Here is a 21,416-nt window from a genome sequence, read left to right on the forward strand (position 1 = left end):
TGCGTCATATTGTCAGCACTGACTGACAGAATGTTTGCTAGTGTCAGCTGTTCACGTTTCTGAAGCACTGCCCCCAGGGAACCTCGGACAGAAAACGAATTCATTCATGCGCACAGTCACCCATTCAATCAGGGATACCCCACCCCCAAATGAACAGCTTTACTGACCACAAAATGCCCCCAAGGGAAAAACCCGCTGATCTTGACTGTACGACTGGCAAGTGAACAAGTAACACGCAGACATTATGCTGTGACCGCTCATGTACAGTGTCCTTCCGCTCATCGTTACGTTTCGCAGGGCAAGTCGAGTGCGAACGCATCCAAGTGCGCTTGTCTAGTGTTTGTTTTTCTGAAAACAATTGCATACATCAAAGCCTTATGTGTTAGTCAGCAGATTGACTCATATGCTTTCATCAGATATTCTAAACTGAAAATATTTTGCATGGCCAACTGTACTCCTTCAATGACCATATGATGCTGTAGAACTGCTCATATTCTGTACACAAATGACCATAGATCTAAAACTTTATAATTACATGAGTACTCAGTCTATCACACTAGCACGCTCAGAGAAAAAAAAAACGAGCAATGAATTACCATGATCTCATCTCCGCTGCAGTGCTCAGATGACGATCCTGAAAATATGAAAAAAAATAATAATAATGCCAACACACTCTACCAAATCAATTGTGGTAGGTAGTCATATCATGCAGTACAGTATTCAGTTATGTCTGGTACATCCCTCTTGTACAAATGAAATACTTGTTATACATGTACACGTTGTATGCACTTCTAAGCTTTGTTATCACAATTACTCTCACGATGTCGATGTACGACATATTGTCCAGCAATGTCAGGTGAAACCCACACTAGTCTCGGCACTACGTATCCTATGCATGAAACGTGTGTTGCTGTTGTGACTTCAGAAAAGTGCATATTTTCTGCTGCTTGCTTTCAACAGTAAACGCTTCACAAGCACAAGGCACAATGCTGTGACACAACGAACTGGACATACCTTGTTGTGGGTCACTAGATTGATTGGTGACTAGAGGTGAGTGTTGCGCGGGTGCATGGTCATTCTCAGAGCCACTATGGTTGGGGTTGCCAGCAGCTGACTGTTCCTTGTTGGCTGCTTCACCTGGAAAGAAACAATACAGATGATGACAATGGGAATTGACATTCTGAGGCTGGAACACAGAGAAAGGACAATCACACACAAAGCCTCAAGTGCCGAAGAACAACGAAACGATGAAAGAAGGGAGTCACCGAAGAGGTTAACCAGCTGCAAGACTCGAACCCACCTCTGGATTACCGGACCAGGGCTCTACAAATTGAGCTAAGCTAATACGCCTCCGCAGTGACCTCTAAGGTTGCGTTAGGTAAAGGTACAAACCACATCCACTCACTCACACGACAGAGTGATCCAAGCAGCATCAGTTGAACATGATGGGAATTGATCTTACAGACCTACAGCTGGATTTCCCTTTCAGTGACTTCATTCTTTCATCTTTTCAATACAGATGAGGTTCAATATATAACATGCTGTCTCTCATGAAGTGGGTATTGGTAGATCAAAACAAAGGACATGTCATATTTGCTTTAGCATAGAACACGAGAGCAGGGTAGAATAACCTGATTTACTAGCAGGACTGGCAGATTGCCAAAACAAGAACGTTAAACATAAAACAACCTGATAATGGTCTACTTCCGCCACAAAAAGCTGAAATATGTATCTGTATTATAGGAAGTCACTACAGCTGACCTCATGGAGGTATTAGAGGCTAGGTCACCTACGTCACTGTAGTAGCTGGTGCAGCTATAAACAAATATGGCATTCATCCTGTGAGACATGTTTACGGGTGGTTGGTGCAGCAAAATATATCCCTATACTCGAATACCTCAACCTCACATGTACAACCTGTGCACTGTTTTCTAAGCCTCTTACTCACTCATACAACATTTCCTGGTGCAACAAGTAAGACATACCTTGCATTGCATTGCTCTTGTCTTCTGCGGTTGCCAAGAGAAATGAGCTGCTCACGTTGGAGGCACTGTGAACTGCTGAGACTGCAAGCAAAACACACGATGTTTACAAAGTAAGCTTCCTGTAGATGCAAACAAGCTATTATGGATCATCACTCACTGAAGTCTCCTGGATGTGATGTTTCCTGACTGAGGTTTACACCTGAAAGCATAACGTTTAGTTGCAGACTGCTTTTTTGTAGCCAATATAGATGGGTGAAACATGCAGAGTAATCTAAAACATTGGTAACACGTGGTTGCAAAGCACATTGAGGAGCAACGTACTTTGTTCTGGACTGAAGCAGTGACAATGCAGCTGACTGTCATCTAAAACAAGGAAGTGTTCCAGTAAATATAAGCTCTACTGCACAGTCGCTGTACCGCTAGCTACACAGCGCAGCCTACCAATATTTAGGCCCTTTGCACAAAGTGCTTTCCGAAGCGTCTTGTTAAGTGTCTTGAATTCAGCAAGCTCCTTTTCGATCAACTCAATGTGGTTGTCCCGCTCATCAAGTAACCTCTTTTCCGTGAGCTCATCGTCGTCAGAGCTCAGATCCTCTGAAAACTCCAGCTCTTGGTCCCGGCGTGCTTTATTTCCCTTTTTCATCTTTTGCTGCATAACATAAGATGTAACATTAGGAATAGCATGTAAATGACACCACAATATCATATGAGACATATTACGAAGCCATTTAATGCACGTCATGCAACAAGGTGCAGCTACATGTCGCAATGCCGCTGTGTCTACTGCACGCAGACTCAGACGGAACTCAGAAGAAGCATAAAATTTAAGCAACTGAATCAACAAGGGAATAGAGTAAAATACTAGGAAAACAAGTTTATAAAGTATGCATTAAAGACTACTAAATTTGTTTGAAAATTTATTATTTTGAAAATATTTTTCAACTAGTTGGGATTCATTCCTGGAAGCACGTCAAATAGTAGCTGAGTTGCATGCAATGTTGACAAAAGTACTGCACGGTACACAAGCCAGTCTGTGCTTATTACTGTCCCGCACATCCAACTGCACACTGGACACAGCAAAAATCTATGAAGCAAAATGATGCAAGGGAGCTACCAGTACACTGTAGCAACACTTGACAGCCCATGACCAATTACAGGCATGCTACATATAAATAACACATTCACAGTGTATAATAATTGCACCTACAGTCTTTTGTTTCTTTGTTTCTTGATCATGATCAGCAGAAGGTGGCCGGTAAGTTTTCCCCACACGCTTTTTCTCTCCGCCCTTTCTGGCTTCACGTTCTGTATCTGTAATTCCGCCATCCACTACATTAACTGCGTCCCGTGCTCCTATTTTTTTCACATGTGCGACTAATATGCTACTAGCAGTTACAGCTCGCCGGGGTAACCTGATATCCCACAGCAGTTAAGAATCGCAATGTTCAGCATCCCGAATAAGCACAGCCTAATTCTTGCACCGCTAGGACAGACGCGGGGTCCATTAGGCCCCGTTCCAACAACGCCGATTAACATTTCAATCGAGATCAACGGTCCCTTGACTTGAATTTAACACTTAACCGTGCATCACTATAGGCAGTTATTGTTACTGAAACGTTTATCAAGTCACCAAGTAACGTTTTGCAAAAACGAATTCAGCAAGTTTTAGCAACGCTTGATCTCGGTTCAAATGTTAAACGGCGTTGGTAAAACCGCGGTCGCTCCTTCATGTTCGAGCGCGTCTGCTCTGCTAAGCCTAACGAAATCACTAAAATTTTCATCAAAACAACTACATGAACCTGCAAGGTACCCGGTGATACGCTGCTCTGAACATTGTCACTTTAAGACCCTAAGTTTGATTTCACAATTTATGATTTCCGTAGTGGATTTCACGACTGGTATTCTAGACGGTTTCAGGTGGTGGCATGCCCCGGCGGCATTTCTCTTCGTTACCAAATTACAACTTAACGTGGTCGAAAGCAGTAGCGAGTGGCAGCAAAACAGTCCCAACGTACGGAATGATAAAAGCCCAACTTCGCGGTGGTCACCTCATACAGAATTTCCTCACCTGCAATATATATAACTGCCGCCTCATAGTAGCCGCCACATATTTTGTTATCGCCACTCCAAAAAACATCGTGTATCGGCACGTCGGCGTTGCCGTTGAAGTCCGTAATGTCGCTTGGGACGACAAAATCCTTGATGTGGCTGATCGGTATAACTAAACGCTGTCTGTCAAGCAAAAATTTCACACACGCGAACATCTTCGCACGCAAAAGTAGAAGTACCGAAGCACAACGCTGAACAACCCAGAACATGAAAGCAAATGCACATTGTTGGTAGACTGCTGTTACTGGTGTTGCAGACAGTCTCTAATTTTGGGCGACAAAAACGACAAAAACGTACCGAATACATAACATAATGTTATAGTAACGTCATTACCATCAATGTATGGTAACATCGTACTAATTTTGGAGAACTAGTACGATGTTACCATAAATGGATGTTAATGACGTTACTAACATTGTGTATTCGTTCCGTTTTTTTTTCCTTTTCATTCAGCTCTGCATGATTTTATTTTTTTACTAATTATTAGAACACTTTGTAAACTCAGTTTGGAACACGGGTTTGAAATCACCGATATAAGCGCTATTATTAACAGCCTGCTGCCGTATCTGTCCACCCATCCATGGCGGATTCGTGCCCGAGCCGCCCGAGCATACTTACTTTGTGTAGCGTCTTGTGTGTATACTCATCGATACTAGGCCGATTTTAGGTCCATCGTACATGTTAGAGCTTTGCTCGTACACGAATTTAATCAAAGGGTGCGTCGAGGCATGCCATGTGTATGAAGAATGGACGAACCTCGGCGTAAGAAACTGTTTTTCGAACCTGGTCGCTCTCTAAATATTTCCAAACAAACAAGATGGTACAGAAGCAAAATTGAGAGGAAAAGAGGCCAAGACACAGAGGAAGAGCAGATCTTGGAAGTGGACCCGTGCTTGTCATCGTCTTCAAGGCGTAATGTACAGGACATTGTCTCATTAGCCACAGAAAACCGGGGTAGCTTTTCCCGTCAAAATGATGTGCACGAGCATGCTGTTATGAGCACACAGCATGGTTTACTGCCAGTGATAGAATGCAACACATGCCCAGAGGCACCGAAGGAATCTGACTCTGCTGTCACCTCGCATGAATGTGGGAGATGTGACTCTTCCGTGTCAAGTGATATAGCTGCCATGACGACACCAGAATGCGACAACGAAGCTTATGCCGCTGCTGCACATTCCATATCTGATGACTCGGAGATGGGCATACCTCATTTGCGTTGTGAGGTTACCGGACAACGTAGTGGAGGAATCGGCAATATAGACTCTGACAATGATGAAACAGAACTGTTGTGGAACGACCTAGGAGACACTGGAGAATGCTTTTTTTCTAGCCAGACTGACGGAGATATTGAGGACAATTTATTCAGCAATGCTCACACTCCTGATGGTGATGGGCAGGCGCACCAATATGTCGCAGAAGACGACGTTGATAGTGACATGCATGCATATCTACACAAGTGCTCCCGAGATACGTTACCAAGCAGCACAGTAACAAAGGCTCAGGCTCTACTCCTAATTCTGGCCTACGTTGTCACTACAAAGTTGTCATGGACACAAATTGATGGGCTCCTTAAAGGGACAGTCGCATTCTCCGAGGTCAATTTCGAAACTAATGCGAATTCTAATTCCTTGCCGACCACTGAAGTGGGCCCGAAAATACCATTTCGATCCGCGGCGTACTTTTCGCGCAATCCGATGAAAAAGAAGCGGGAATCCTTGCGCCCTCGCTCTCTAAAAGTGGGAGGAAACGTCACCCGGATAAGGCCAATCAGCGCGCGCTCTGGGCAAATGCGAGCCGCGCGCCCGTTTGGTGATCGCGAAGCGAAGGGAGCAAGCATGGAACATGGAGTCGGAAAACGAGAGTGATGTTTCTCTGCCTGGGGGAGATTCTGACGAACATGCTAGCGGTAGCGGCGACGAGTTAATGCTGGATGATGACCCATACTCTACGGACCCAATGCCACTGGAACTTGCCGTCCATCCACGAGATGTGGCTGCGGCTAACCCGCGGGATGACATTTTTAGGTGACGTATCTCTTTGCATGGTTGCCGTCGGATGTGCAAAACAGTTTATAATGTTGAAATTGGCAGGTTTCTTTGTGGAGTCGGCGATCCACAGGAGCCCGACGAGAGCCTGTGTTGCCATTCTGTTGCCAGGGTGGTAGAAATGTGCAACGGTGCCGTGCATTGCACAACACCCATTACTCAGGGACATCTGCCTCCGTAGAGAGCTTCTAGCCTCAATTCTGCCGCTATGATCAACATTTTAGGCGACTCAATCCCCAGGACCACAGGTAAGCCTGCTGCAGTGCTCTCCCGTTTGCTATATGATTACGACCGTAATGAACTTTTCGGTTTAAATGACCCCCCCCCCCCCCCCTTATCAAGATTCGGAAGGGTAAACTCGGGTGCTAGTCGGGTGTTGTTGGTTATGCAAATTGTCGCACCTACAGTGGACAAGGGCTGTATACAAAAGGGCGACTATTCTCAGCAGCTTTTTGGCCTACACAAGTTTGTCCCTTATAAATCATAAGCGTGGACGACAGCCGTAGAACAATCCAGAGAATCCTGGTCCAACAATTCCATTAGGAAAAGTGAAGCAACACAGCCGCCTCAGCTAGTCTCGACATGCTCTCAATTATGCCAGTTAGCCATGGCCTGATTGTCAACACAAATCCCTGATTGATTGGCAGATACCTAGTGGGAATTTTAAACTCTGAAGGAAGGTCTTATAAGTCTGGAAACAGAAGCATTTTAGGTGCCAATGAAGGGGGGAAGCATGTTACTGAAGCATGTAAGAGTAACGTATTTTGGGAGAAATTGGATTTTACCGAAATTGGAGGGAAGCTGGTTTGGGAGGGAGTTAGCAGTTGGAATCGGGCTCATCCTGAAAGAGGCGAACATTTTTTTGTTGTACTATGTTGCACATCTGCCAACCTTCCACATTCAAAATGCGGGAGACCCTGGAACTAAGGAAGGAATGCACAGGCTCTGAACTCCAAGGTTGGGATAGTGTCTGTTCTGGCCATTGTCTTCCCAACACTGCGGGAGATTTGGCAGGTGTGCAAATGCCCACAAGATATGATGCTAAACAAAAAGAAATGCCATGTGGAGTTGTCTTTTCTAGCTGCCTGAGGTTCACGGCATACTCGTCATTCACAAGATGGCCTGGATGCGTTGTCCAAGCAATCAGGAGGGAGTTCCCGTCTACATCTTATCAAGGCTATCAGCGTTAGGACCATCGAAACAAGGGTGTCTTGTCAAGAGAGACAAGCTGGTGCATGCTGATGGCTGGAACTGGAGACATGTAGTGGCAAGAGGAAAATTTTGCTGACATAGGCATACTTTGTGCAAGTGAGCCCTTGGTCATCCCCCTTGCCTCCCATCAGAGGTTTTCGAGAATACTAGGGTGTGTGGTGTTCTCGAAAACCTCTGATAGGAGGCAAGGGGGATGACCAAGGGCTCACTTGCACGAAGTGTGCCGATGTCAGGAAAATTTTCGTCTTGCAGCAATTTTCGTTTTTTCGTCATTGCAGTGTGGGGGATGTTTTGTCTTGTCACTCTGTATCTCCGGTTGCAGTCAACATACTGTCTACCCGTCTGTACAGCAAAAACTACTACACATGGCGGTATTAGCTCTGGCATCAAATCCAGACCGCACTGCACTAAGTTAGTGCCGACGTGTGAATATTTCGAACTCTGTGCAGGTTGTCAGTGCGGTGTAGTGACGGGAATAAAGAATGACCCTATAATTGTATCAATTTATTGTACAGTGGAGTATGACGGAGTGGGAATAACAAAATAGCTTAGGTTTATTAGCCTCCCATTATGTATGGCAGGCAAATAAACCTAAGCTATTTTATTATGTTGTGCTGTGATTCTAAATTAATGTGGTGTGAAGTCTGGATGGTTACAGGTATGCTGCCACAGGGATGTTAGGAGGGGTCATGTTGGCAGATCCATATCTGGGGTACTAATACGCTATGCAAGTGTGTGTCCTTTGTTTTCCTCTTCCTGGAATCAGGGGATAACAACCCCCTTGTGAGGCGCCGTGAAGTGGGTCCCCAGCACTTGCTTCAGCCATGACCTCCGCATCTGAAATATGACCTTGAGTGTTAACACTGAAGAGAATACGTTGAGGGCCTAGCGGGTACAATAACAAACATAAAAATGACTATGCAAATAAATCTTCCCCTTTGCGGTCCCTGTTTCACTGGCACGGTTATTTTCCTGTCGACATTACGTCATAAACGCTGGCAGCCACATCACACAAGATTCCTTTCACAGGATTCGACAATTTTCAGGGCTCGTACATATCCATTATGTTGTGGGACGTGCAAAAAGAATTGCAATATTTTCGTGGCTCGACAAAACATACCAAATCCAGTTGATTCCGCTGACGTGCTTGCTGCCGCCTGAAATAGGGCCAGAAATTAGCAACAAGGCTGCAGCACGTCACACGTTAGGTGTTAGGTCTTGTTGGTAGCATGAAGCACAGTGCGGGCACAGAATGTCCGCTCACGACGGCGGTCGTTGCACAACGAGGCCATCCTGTAAGGCTTGTTAAAGAAGACCGGCAAAACTATCTTTGAGGCTATTAACGACAGCAATTATCACGGAACACACCCAAAACCAGGGTGTCGAACCGCAACAAATACGGGTTCGGTTCGGGTTCGGGTTCGCACTGTTTTGATTTCGTTCCGGTTCAGTTCCGGTTCGGCCACGCCAAAAACCGAACCGGTTCGCAAACCGGTTCGCAGCCCCGAACCGGTTCGCGAACCGGTTCAACGCTTCCGTTTTATATGTTCCGTAAAACTGCATTTATCAGGAAATGCGTGGCTAATAACTCTCTAGAGGTGAGGTAGCCCTTTAGCGAGAGCAATGAGAAATGGATGAACACTTATTCAAAATAGAGTCCACGCTGTTGAAGCGGTGTAGTCCTGCTACTTTCTGTTCCCGAAATCTCTTTTTTCACACGCACAGTGCCAGCAAGATACACTTAAAAGAAGCCTAATAAGATGGACAGCGTAACATATAGACGACAGTACTTGCCGGCACACTGCCTTTGCAGCGCGAATCGATCTGAAACCGTACTGAAGCATGTCGAAAATAAGCCGCCAGCCTTACTCTGTCCGAGCTCACAGCAGTGTACTAGTTCTCCACAACACAAAGGCAATGTGTCACGACACAACTGCACTACCAATAAGAAGAACCACATTTACTTTTCAAACCACGACCAATCAAACAGGCACCGTTCTGCGTACGCTCCTTCTCCACTTCTCATGTTTCTGACTTGTTTAATTTGTACTGCTCACGTGTAAAGGGAAATCTTGGGCGCTTATTTGATTACATATTCGTCCTGTAGAGCTACGTAAGTGGCCTACTCCATTCCTGTTTCATTCGTCCGCGTGCACTCTTAAAAATGAACTTCACCGCATAGCACGCTCCTAGCCAACCACCATCTCGAATGATATCGTTATCTGCCCTGATTTGTTGAAAACGGGAGGCGTACGCCTTTTTGTGACACTTATGCTGTTCATAATTGTCACATAAAAGGCGTACGCCTCCCGTTTTCAACAAATCAGGGCAGATAACGATATCATTCGAGATGGTGGTTGGCTAGGAGCGTGCTATGCGGTGAAGCTCATTTCTAAGAGTGATGGCACCTCGTCTCTGAAGAGTACACGCCGCATCACCGCGTGCGTGGGGCGCTAGCCGCGGCGCTCACAAGGACAACTGCGCTTCAACGTGTTAAAAAGACACCGAAAGTATACTTACTATACGTCGTCGTCTGAATGCTAGGTGAAAATTTCTGAAATCCATGATATAGGCGCGTGATGGTGATACCAATGTGCCTTCGTTCGGGGATAGAGAGGAACTCTTATGCTGACTTCTTTTATGTCCGAACCGTTTTATAGCGAACCGGTTACCGCTATTATTTTTTACGGTTCTGCTCCGGTTCGGGTTCAGCAGTGTCATGGAAATTTCGGTTCGGGTTCGGGTTCGGTTCCGGCAAAAATAACGGTTCGGGTACGGTTTTCGGTTCGGGTTCGGGTTCGGTTCGACACCCTGCCCAAAACATTCACCTTCGCCCGTAGATCTCCGCCATCGCATCGACGATTTCGAGTTAGCCAAGCCACGAGCGCGGCTAAGCCAGGACGAAGCCGGGATTGGTCAGGGTTTACCGACCACAGGACCGCCGTGCCAGGGAAATTTAAAAAATGGTTTTCTTAAAAACTACAAACAAATGGGTGAAAATTTTTCACATGTATGCTCCCTGTGCGGAAACGAACGCACAGCCCAAGCATGGCTCCATTCTGTCGCAGTCGAAAATCGGCGGAGCTGAGCTTTAAACAAAAATCTTCAGTGTCAGTACCTGTATTTTGTTTATGGGATCTACAGGACTTCACTCCCCTCTTCGCATACACTTGCACTACATGTTATGTGTAACCTAAGAATGCCGTTATGTGAATGGAGTGGCTAGTTTGCCACAGTACCACAAATAGGAACACAAATGGCTGGTAAATCTTCTACAGAATCTGGGCCAAGACGATGAGCACTTGGAATCATCACAGTTTTTAGTACCATGCAGAGGAAGATAGAGTAGAGTACCCTCAAATTTTGTACTACTTTTTCTGAATTACTTGTAATTATGCTGCAGCTACATAGGCAGCAGTTAAAATGCTACTCACAATTGACAAAACTTCATGCTAGCACTCAATGCCTTTTACAAACTTTGGTTTGTGATGTGATGAATGTTTCGGTGACTTCCATAGGCCCGGTTTCACCAACTCTGGTTAACTGAACCAATATGAAGGGTTGCAAATTCTTGAACTTAACAGACACTTCTTTTTTTTTCATCGGTGATGTGGTGAATATTTCAGTACACAGTAAATCTTTTTGCACCCTTTAGGGTGTAGAAGGGGTGTAATTTGCGGATAACACCCCACGTTTTTCAGTTACACCCTTCGCTACACCCTTGTCAAGCTACAAGGGTGTTTCATGGGTGTAAAATGGGTGTACATTAGAAACACACCCTTGTAACACCCTAAAAACACCTTATGACTGTGTTACTGTCTGCGGATGTCCGAATTCCCATGTTTGTTACAACCCGCATTTCGATACCGGGAATGGGATTGAGGGGGGAAATATAAGTTTGTTCTAAAAAAAAAAGGAAAAACACAAGAGGAGGGAAAGGATTGAGGCTTTTGAACATATTCATAGCTAAGGCTGCCGTCATGTAGTATATGTGGACTCTGAGGGTTTTGTGACGTGATGCGTCCCCCCCAAAATCAGGGTTCCGTTATCGATGCCAGTTTACCTGCGCTGACTGTCTTATATGCTTGTTCCATGCAAATTTCGTACTAATTCACCCGTAGAAGGAGTATCCTATAATCAGGACCGCCCGCACGAGCGTCGGTAGCTCAGTCGGTAACGTGTTGGCTTGCCGTTCTCAGGGTCGCTGGTTCGATCCGGGTATGACACGAGGTAAAATTTCTTCCAGCATCGGTGTCGGATATGGGCTATGCATGTCAAAGAACATCAGGTGGTCGAAATGCAGCGTAACGCACTAGGCTATCATCTATTATTATTCCATACTGAAAGAGTGTTCAGGAACACCCTTAAAGGTGTTCGCCATGGGAAAGTTCAAAAAACACCCTTAAGGGTGTAAAAAGTTTTACTGTGTAGTAATAACTCCTCTAGTGAAGCTGATAGTTTAATGACCGTTCATCTTAGTTCCGATGCTGAAAAGGTTGGTGAAACTGGGTCATTATGTAGCCTTTCTGTACTGGTGCTGTGCAATGGTTTTTCGAGGGATTCAAACAACAAAAAAGGTTACCAATAAAAAAATCCTTGGCATACCATACATGCCCCGGACAGCACGTAAGAAACTCAACAGAATATAAATGTCATCATGACGTTGGCAGACAGGGGAGGGGACGGCTGGGTTCCACGAATAGGCACTTGTTCACTGCCTTCTCTTGAAAGAAAAGTAAGACCGAAGGTCGCGTGCTCTCTCAGAGACGACCATCGTCCCCTCAAGACCTTGCCTTTTAAACGCGAACTCGTCCCCCCCCCCCAGCTTTCAGCGTAGCTCAACTGTACCAAATCGGTGTCTCTCTTGAACTGTATGATGTCATTTGTTTTTATGATGAACAGTATGATGTCATTTGTACCATTTCCAAGGCACTTTGTACAAGGGTTTTGTATGCCAGCAGTGTACTGTCTGCGAAAGGTAGTTTTCGTGTCCACTTCAAGAAGGCAATTTTTAAGAGGCTTTAGGGATGCGTAACTACTGTGTGATTTCCACTAAATATCAGAGGAGAGGTGCACACGTAAATACCTGAAACACTCAACTCAATTAACAGTAGGATCAAAATTACATGGGAATATATAGGTTTGTCTTGTTCACAAAATATATCATTGCACAATCTGCAAAGTTCATAGGTAATTGCCATGGCCTACATCAATCAAACACTGCAAACCACTTATTGTCCATAGTCAGTCCGCGGTACGCAAAGTGAAAAACGTCATTGCCCATTGTGAACATGGCCATGCAACAGTTATGCACTTTGTTACGAGATGACTAATGCTTTGCCAATTCAACACGAACATACTTTGTACCAACTACTTAGAACTTTGGAACAACCTTGCAAAGCATATGTACTCGTATGCACTTCCTTCAATCGCTTCAGCAGTATTTCTCCCGTAACATATCTCAGCAGATGCAGCATGTCATGTAAGTAACACAATTTTGGCACAGTATTTGCTTGATATGTCCAACAAGCAGAGATATCAAATCTTTGTGCCAAAATGGTGTGCCACGTATCCGTGTAAAGACGAGTCGCTTAGATGGAATAGGTATAGCATCTTGATGTTGAATGCAAGAAGTTAATGTTTGACAAAATATATGTCATGGGTTAAATAGAACAGTCTATCATACACATCAGAAGAATGCCAACACTTCAGTGCTTTACCTTTACTGTTATTCCAATGTTTACTCTCCCTTCTATTGGAATTATGTATTTCAGAATCATTTTTCTATTATTGAATTTTAATTTGGCAATCCTTTCGCATGTCTTCTGATGGACAGGTTAGCAATGTAAGGAGTGTTTATGTGCCTCTCACAACCTGCATCTTTATGCAAAAATACTCCAAAAGCCGGGAGACGACATAACTAGACAAAAAAGTAAAGAACTCAGACTTAACATAACAAAATAACAAGGTTTACTCAGACGCTTCATCCGTTATGCTGTAGAGGGACACCACCTCCTCTACATTACTTCTCGTCATGCTCTACATCTCGTCCGTGCTTACCGTCAGATTCCTATGGCAGAGGAGGACATACAAAAAACCCCATCACGATCCCATTTGGCCTGTTTGAGTTCCTTCGAATGCCCTTCGGCTTGCGGAACGCTGCCCAGACTTTTCAGAGGTTCATCGACAACATCATTCGCGGATTACCATTTGTCTACGCGTACATGGCTGACCTCCTCGTCGCAAGCCGCTCCCCAACAGAGCACGAACAACATCTTCCGGCGCTCTTTACCCGCTTGCAACAGAGCGGCATCATTATCAACGCCGCTAAGAGCGAATTCGGAGTCGGAGAACTCGACTTCCTTGGACACCATGTCAGCAGCCAGGACATCATGCCTTTACCATACCGAGTCGCCGCCATTCAAGACTTCCCGCAGCCCGCTTCTGTGACCAAACTATGACAATTCTTGGGGCTGGTGAATTTTTATAGACGCTTTGTGCCATCATGCGCAGCCAAACTGAGTCCCCTCGAAGCTCTGCTCGCCACCAAGCGCTCGAAACATTCTGTGCTGGTTTGGACCCGTGAAGCGCCAGCTGCCTTCCAGGCAATCAAACAGGAAATCGCTTCGTCATCCCTTCTATTTCATCCTCAACACGACGCCTCAACGTCCATCATGGTCGATGCATCCAGCACAGCTGTCGGCGCCGTCCTCCAACAACGTATCTCTGGTCCTTGGCGTCCTCTAGCATTCTTTTCACGCAAGATGAAGCCCCAGGAGACTCGCTACAGTGCCTTCGGTCGCGAGCTCCTGGCCATATATCTCATCGTCAAGCACATTCGCCATTTCTTGGACGGCCGACAATTCACTGTATTCACCGATCATAAGCCCCTCGTCTACGCATTTTCTTCATGCAGCACAAGCTACACCCCTCGTGAGACCCGCCACCTCGCATTCATCTAGGAGTTCACCATAGACGTTCAGCACGACAGTGGTGCAGATAATGTGGTAGCGGACGCTCTCAGTCGCGTCAACTTCATTGGGACAACATGTCAGACTTCACTCCTCGACGCACTGGCCCAGGCCCAATCATCCGATCAAGAACTCGCATCTTTCAGATGTGACCCGTCCTCTTCCTTAACCACAGACGATGTCGACCTGCCAGGCGCTACACATCCTGTCGCGTGCGACACGTCACAAGGTCGACCCCGCCCATTTGTTCCGGCGGCACTTCGACGAGAAGTCTTCTCGACCTATCATTCATTGTCCCATCCTGGCATACGTGGAACTCAAGAACTCATTTATCGGCGCTACGTCTGGCCCTTCATGAACAAGGACATCAAGCGCTGGGTTCAAGCCTGCATTCCGTGTCAGCGGACTAAGGTTCACAGGCACACCCGCCTGCATCCTTCTCAGTTTCCCGCGCCAGACAGCCGCTTCGCTCATATCCACATCGACTTGGTGGGACCACTCCCAATATCATCCGGCTGTCGTTACATCTTCACCATCATTGACCGCTTCACGCATTGGCCTGAGGCTGTACCGGTACCCGACGCCACTGCATCCAGAGTTGCAGCCGCCCTCTTGAACACCTGGGTGTCGCGCTTCGGTGTACCCTCTATCATCACGTCAGACCGAGGTCCCCAGTTCGAGTCCGCCCTCTTCTCTAGACTCCTCAACACACTGGGCTGCAAGCGGATTCGAACGACTGCCTACCACCCGGCGTCAAACGGCCTCGTTGAGCGCTTCCACAGACAGCTCAAGGTTGCCCTCCGGGCTGCTCCTGAAACACCCTAGCCAGAAGTAATACCGCTCGCGCTCCTGGGGATCCGTTCCACCTTCAAACCTGACATGGGCTGCGCCGTCGCCGAGGTGGTATACGGCACGTCCCTACGCCTCCCCGGAGAGCTCATTTGCCCCTTGCCAGGCAGCACTGCTCACTCACCAGCTGACTACGTTTCGCGGCTCCGCCGTACTATGGCCGCCCTTCGTCCAGCAACATCTCGGTCCTCGCGTGTGCCATCGGCCTTCCAGCATCCCGACCTTGCCTCCTGCACACACGTTTGTGTGCGCTGCGACGCTGTGCGGAAGCCCCTGCAACCGCCCTAAACGGGCCCTCACCTCGTGCTGCGCCGTTCACCCAACTTTTACACCATTCAGCTGAACGGCCACGAGGACACTGTTGCCTTAGAACGGCTTAAACCGGCATACATCGACGCTGTACCACCGTTGCCGACCTCCTTCTCTGTGGAGCTACTCCATGACTCACCCTCCACGGCAAGATGTCCGCTCACTACTCCAAATACTCTTCCCCCATCGCCGTCTCCCCGACTCAGCCCGCCCCGACAAGTCACCTGGGCTCCCAAGCTCGTTTCTATTCGCCAGCTTCCAGCGCTTGGCTAGGGGGGAGGCCCTGTGGCAGCATTGCCAGCGCCACCACATCAAGGCGCGGATAATAAATAGCCTTGCCTCGGTCAGCCCGAGCTCTTGCTCTGACCTGACAATTCCACCGCCATGTTGTTGCCTGGTCTCGTTAGTGTTTAGTAGCACTACAGTCGTCACCGGGCCGCCACAATGCGAAGGACATCATCAGTGCCAAACTGAATGAGAGATTGCACAACCGGTCGCTATTAAAGGAGATGGGAGTATTGTTCGGGGAGGGGCCACGGTTTTTGTTACAAACCGAGGGGTCACCGCGTATGTGCCAAGACTCTAGAAGCTTCATGTGTCCCCATCTTTGTTCTCTCTTGTTTTTGTCACAAGAGGGCAAGGGTGCCGGCAACATGACACATATTCACAAAAATACACAACCAGAGAGAGACACACACACACACAAGTTATAGCATAACACAGTCTCAATCATTTTGTCGTGTCCTTTTTGCTGTGTCGTCTGTTTGTTTTTGTTTTTTTGTGTGTGTAGTTTCTGGATTTTAAGCCCAAGAGCTGTTGCTGTAGAGGATGCTGAGAACACGTGAAGCATACATTTTCTCATTCTCACATTATGCTGTAAGCAGTGTGAAATACAACTCAAAAGGAATTTAATGAGAGACAACTTGTCACCAAGATTAGTGTGGGAATATTGCAAAGGAAAAATAATTCTAAACTATAATGGATTATATTTAATGGTACAGTATTAGATGAAAGTTATTCAAATAATATTAAAGAAGTAACCATGCAAATTATCAGTCACACAGTGAAGCTGGCTGCAGTACACTATAATGTGTCACTCGGAACGATATCAGTGTTTCCAAAACTGACACATAAACCTTAGGGAGGCCGCAATAGTCAAAGCGGGTTACACCATTTGGCGAAAAGAAAAAGTAGATGGAGTGAACGCAATATGCGACAAAACCAAGGAAACTATCTCGCTATAACTCCAATAAGCTAACGTGCTTTCCGCCAGGTCCGTCGCATTATTTCTCACTGTGTCATGACGGACCCCCAACCTACAGCATACGTCACTTGCGCACAGTAGTATAACATTTATATTATTGTATATGTGTCAGGGTGTACACAGGCACAGAAGAGGAAAGATATCAGCTGTCGCACACACAGCGATCCCGAAAACTATGCCCATCTTCGTTGATGCACCCACGAATCCGCAGGAAGACCGCCGAGGCTTTCCCACTCGGATTAAGTACCTGTACCTTGACCTGTAAACAGTTTGGTGTACACTCCAGAAGACGAAAAAAGCTGATTGCCGATTTCATGGGCGCGGCCATGCGAGCCGACAAGGACAGTTCAGCTGAGGAGCAATTTTAGGTCAACGCGAATGTGGCGCTAGTGGTGGGGCGCAACAATTTGCACTTCAAACGACGTAAAACACCAAAAAGTGAGCAGCGAGGATGCTTGCTTGCTCATTTGTCATTATTTGGGCCTGTAATCCACATCAGGGTCCAGAAAGGCTGCTAAATACCGATGGCTGGCATTAGAAAAACGTGTTTGCAATGGTTTTTGTCCCGTTGCGGTTCAAGCGAAAGCACTTTTTTGCTGCTCCTCTCTTTTCTTTCTTTTTTTCTTTATCGTGTTTTACTGTTGTCGGTTCGTTCCGGAGCCGTAGCTTGGAAAGCTGCCTTTGTCTAGTTTCGGTATAAATCGGAATGTGGGGGCACGGGGAACAGTCCACCGCTCCTCGAGTTTTCACGGTGGCTCTGCCCCCCTTCCCCGAATTTTCGCTCTCAGGACCTCTTTGTATATGCCGCACTTCTCAATCACTAACTCCATGTCCCGCAGTGCTCTCCTTGAGGTTAGGTTAGGTTAGGTTAGGTTAGGGCTCGCCCCCCCCCCTTGCCGTGATGGACTTCCGAGTTAGTGCGAGTGAGGTGTCTCCGTAATGGTAAACCTCAAACAGTGCACTACAAACAAATGTCACCTCTGTGGATAATAATTTGAAGCATACAGATGAAGGATTCATCTCATATCTAATACGATTGCGAGCAATTCTGCCCTTTCAGTTTCTCGAAAGAAAGAAAAACACTTTCATAAAAAAATACATCTTAGTGAATTATGGAAATTAGAATGCCAAAATACCTTGCAGATAAGGTTTTCCTCCACTCGCGTACGCGTAAACGCGATACTAATGTACACATAGTCCTAGTTGTTTTATGTGAAGAAATCTATATTAAAAATGGCTACGACCACCAAGTATGCCTTTGTGGCACGTTCCCGTTTATTGTCTGTGTGCGTGTTTGAGCTTGGACAAATTTTTATAAAAAAGTCACGAGAGCACGTTATTTTCACAGTTGAGTTCTGCGAGCGGGTATCTCTTCCAAGAAAGACTGTAATGACTAATAAGGATGACTAATCAATTAAATTCATTAATTAATTCTAATGAGGACGTCTTGAACAAAAACCGGATACCGATATGGGAGACTGTCCTAGTTAAAATCCACACCAGGTTTAAAAATTTTGAAACACGTACGTGTATTAAAATATCCATCTCTGAATTTTGACATGCCAATGGGACAAAACCGAAACCGTGCCAACCACGTTTCGGGTGGTGATCTTCACGGTACGGGATCTGTATATACTTCTGTATGTCAACTGCGCTTGTAACTATATTGTCTTGGCTCGGAAACCGTATGTTTTTGGATCTTAGAGAGAGGAAAGAGGATGCATAACGTAAAAATCCCGAGACTAGGGAACACGAAAGGACAGACACAACACGAAGTCTCATGAGACTTCGTGTTGTGTCTGTCCTTTCGTGTTCCCTAGTCTTGGGTTTTTTACAATAAGCATCATCTTCACCAGCTCGCTTGCTTCCTAGCCCTTTTTTCATAGGAAAAAGGAATCATACTTCAAGTACTCTTCTTCCTAGGGAAGCGAGAGATCTATTGACTCTACGTTGCACTCGTTGCACTAGTGTCAGCGCGCTGAGCGGTTGAGCTGGAATTGGAATTAGCATTGCAAATGAATCAAAAATAACAATAAATAACACTAAAAAGAAAAAGAGTGAAAAAGCGTTATCTTAGCTGGTCGAGGTCGGTTTACTCTGGAAATTGTTGCACCGACGACTTTCCAAGTCCGAACTTACCTAAAATTGCTCCTCTGATGAACTGTCCTTCTCGGCTCGCATGGCCGCACCCATGAAATCAGCAATCAGCTGTTCTCGTTTTGTGGGGTGTGCAGCAAACTGTTTGTAGTTCAAGCTACAGGTACTTAATACGAGTGGGGGAGCTTCGGCAGTCTTCCTGTGGATTCGCGGGTGCATCAACAAAGATGGGCGTAGCTTTCGGGATGGCTCTGTGGGACAGCCGCTGTCTTTCTCCGTCTGTTACGTCGCGAGACAACTGAGATCACCATCTGTGCGCGCTCAGGAAGCTTGAAATCTGCCCTGATAGATATACAGTAACATATACCTTCAATATACGCTGATACATATACGGTCAATAAATTGGGACTTGCTCCACTGCAATCTTTCCCGGAGTTCACGAGAGACATTCTTTGTGGAATTATGCCTTGCATTTAATCTATCGCAGGTCGTTCCACAACCTACCCGAATAACTCATGCCACACAGTCAACCCTTGACTTGGTTTTAACCTCCCATCCTCAACACATATCAGCACATATCTTCTTTGCATGTCACTGATGGTCTCAGTAACCACAAGGCCATTTTCTTCGATATATCTTCAAGTCGTCCAAATGTTCGTAAATTCAACGATCAAACCATATACGACTACGGTCGAGCTAACTTCCAAGCCATCAACGAGGGTCTTGAAGCTCTGTATGAAAATTCCTTTCATGGCACCTCGCCTCACTCCAATCAAGATAACTGGTCCCTCTTTCGTGACAACAGAAACTACCTTACCGAGTACCATGTTCCAAAGATAAGAGTGAAATCTTATTATCACAATCCTTGGTTCACGAAAAGTCTCAAAATCTTGCTAACCAAGAAAAAGCGTTTATTCAGGAAGGCAAAGCGTCTTGGCGACGACGTATCATGGGCGAAATTTCAGTACTGTGAACGGGAATACAGGCGCTCGATCAAGGAAGTGAAACATAAGTTCTTTACCATCGGCCTCCCGTCACTCTTAACGAATAAACCAAAACAATTTTGGAAAATTTTATCTCCGCCAAAATCCCACCTTATCAGTCTAACTGACACCAACGGCGATACTATCGCCGACAACGACTGCGCCAACGCTTTCGCTTCCTTCTTTTCGTCCGTTTTCAACACCGATAACGGGTATACACCCAAACTCCATTATCAGTAATCGCCTCCTCACCTATGGTCCCCATTCATATCAGCACTCATGGCATTTGTAAAACCTTGAGTCACTTAAGCTGTCGTCAAGTGCTGGTCCGGACTCTATAACCCCAAAGGTTCTATACAACACGAGATCTATTTCCAGCAAGATTCTGTGTTGCATAGTTACTCAGTCACTCCAAGATTCTGCTTTACCGCAGGACTGGAAGGCGGCGAAGATTGTCCCTATTCACAAATCAGGGAGCTGCCACATCGTTAATAACTACCGCCCCATTTCACTCAGTTCTATAGTATGTAAAATTATCGAACACGTAATCTTCTCCAATGTAGTTAAGTACCTTGAAAAAAATTGCTTCTTCTATCTCTTGCAGCACGGGTTTCGAAAGCTGTTTTCGTGTGAAACTCAAGTAGCCAGTTTTGTTCACGACATCTTTCTCCACGCGGACAATAATCATCAGACTGGCGCCGCTTTCTTAGACTTTCGCAAGGCCTTCGATATGGTGCCGCACTCTAAGCTTCTATACAAACTCTCTCTGCTTAACCTCGACCCATATGTCGTCCGTTGGATAGCTGAATTTCTCACTAATCGTACGTTATTTGTTACTTGCAACAACCACCTATCCCTAAATGTACCTGTGCTTTCTGGTGTCCCTTAGGGTTCAGTCCTCGGCCCTCTCCTTTTCCTTATCTATATAAATGACCTTCCTTCAGGCATATCTTCCACGATTCGTCTCTTTGCTGATGACTGTGTAGTGTACAGGCAAATCCTCCCTCCTTCTGACCAACTAACCTTACAGAGCGACCTTTCACCATAGATTGAGAGGCTACCCCTCAAAAAGAACACGTTACAAGTTAAGTTACCCTGTGCAAAATGTAACTAAGTTAATAACGAAGTTCTTCAGCCTGAAATGTAACTCGCAGTTACTCAGTTACTTAAAAAAAGAACGAGTTACTTCCAAGTTACTTCGGACACAAAATAACATTATGCAGGTGCAACGCGCGCGAGCAGCTGAGATAGACCTTGAGTTGCCTGGAGAGGGGGGGGGGTTATTGGCAGAGAAAAAGAAGAAGAAGAAATGAAAGGGAGGAGTGCAACACGCGTAGATCGTTTTCGTTTATGTCCAAAATAGACCACTCCCTGTTTGCAAGCAAATGATGTCATAGTGTTGGACAGCGTCAACATTTGGTAGAATTCAACTACGCTCGAAGCTAGAGGTGAACAAGGTCGCGCCCAAAAGCCACGGTCTTGAGGGGATTAAGATATGGTTCCTTAAAGGGACGCGACCCTCGGTCCTACTTTTCTTTCAATAGGAGGCGGCGAACAAGTGCCCGTTCGTGGAACACAACCCTCTGGCC

General features: G+C 46.0%; 1 long non-coding RNA gene across 1 annotated transcript; it reads right to left on the reverse strand.

The window, feature by feature from the left end:
- Nucleotides 1–2,609: 2,609 nt before the first annotated feature.
- Nucleotides 2,610–4,152, reverse strand: LOC135374910 (uncharacterized). Its single transcript, XR_010417148.1, has 3 exons — nucleotides 4,054–4,152; nucleotides 3,193–3,296; nucleotides 2,610–2,634 (listed from the first exon to the last, which is right to left on the reverse strand). It is a non-coding gene; the product is annotated as an uncharacterized LOC135374910 (long non-coding RNA).
- Nucleotides 4,153–21,416: the final 17,264 nt, after the last annotated feature.

This window comes from Ornithodoros turicata, chromosome 1 (assembly GCF_037126465.1).
Source record: "Ornithodoros turicata isolate Travis chromosome 1, ASM3712646v1, whole genome shotgun sequence".
Classification (NCBI taxonomy): domain Eukaryota; kingdom Metazoa; phylum Arthropoda; class Arachnida; order Ixodida; family Argasidae; genus Ornithodoros; species Ornithodoros turicata.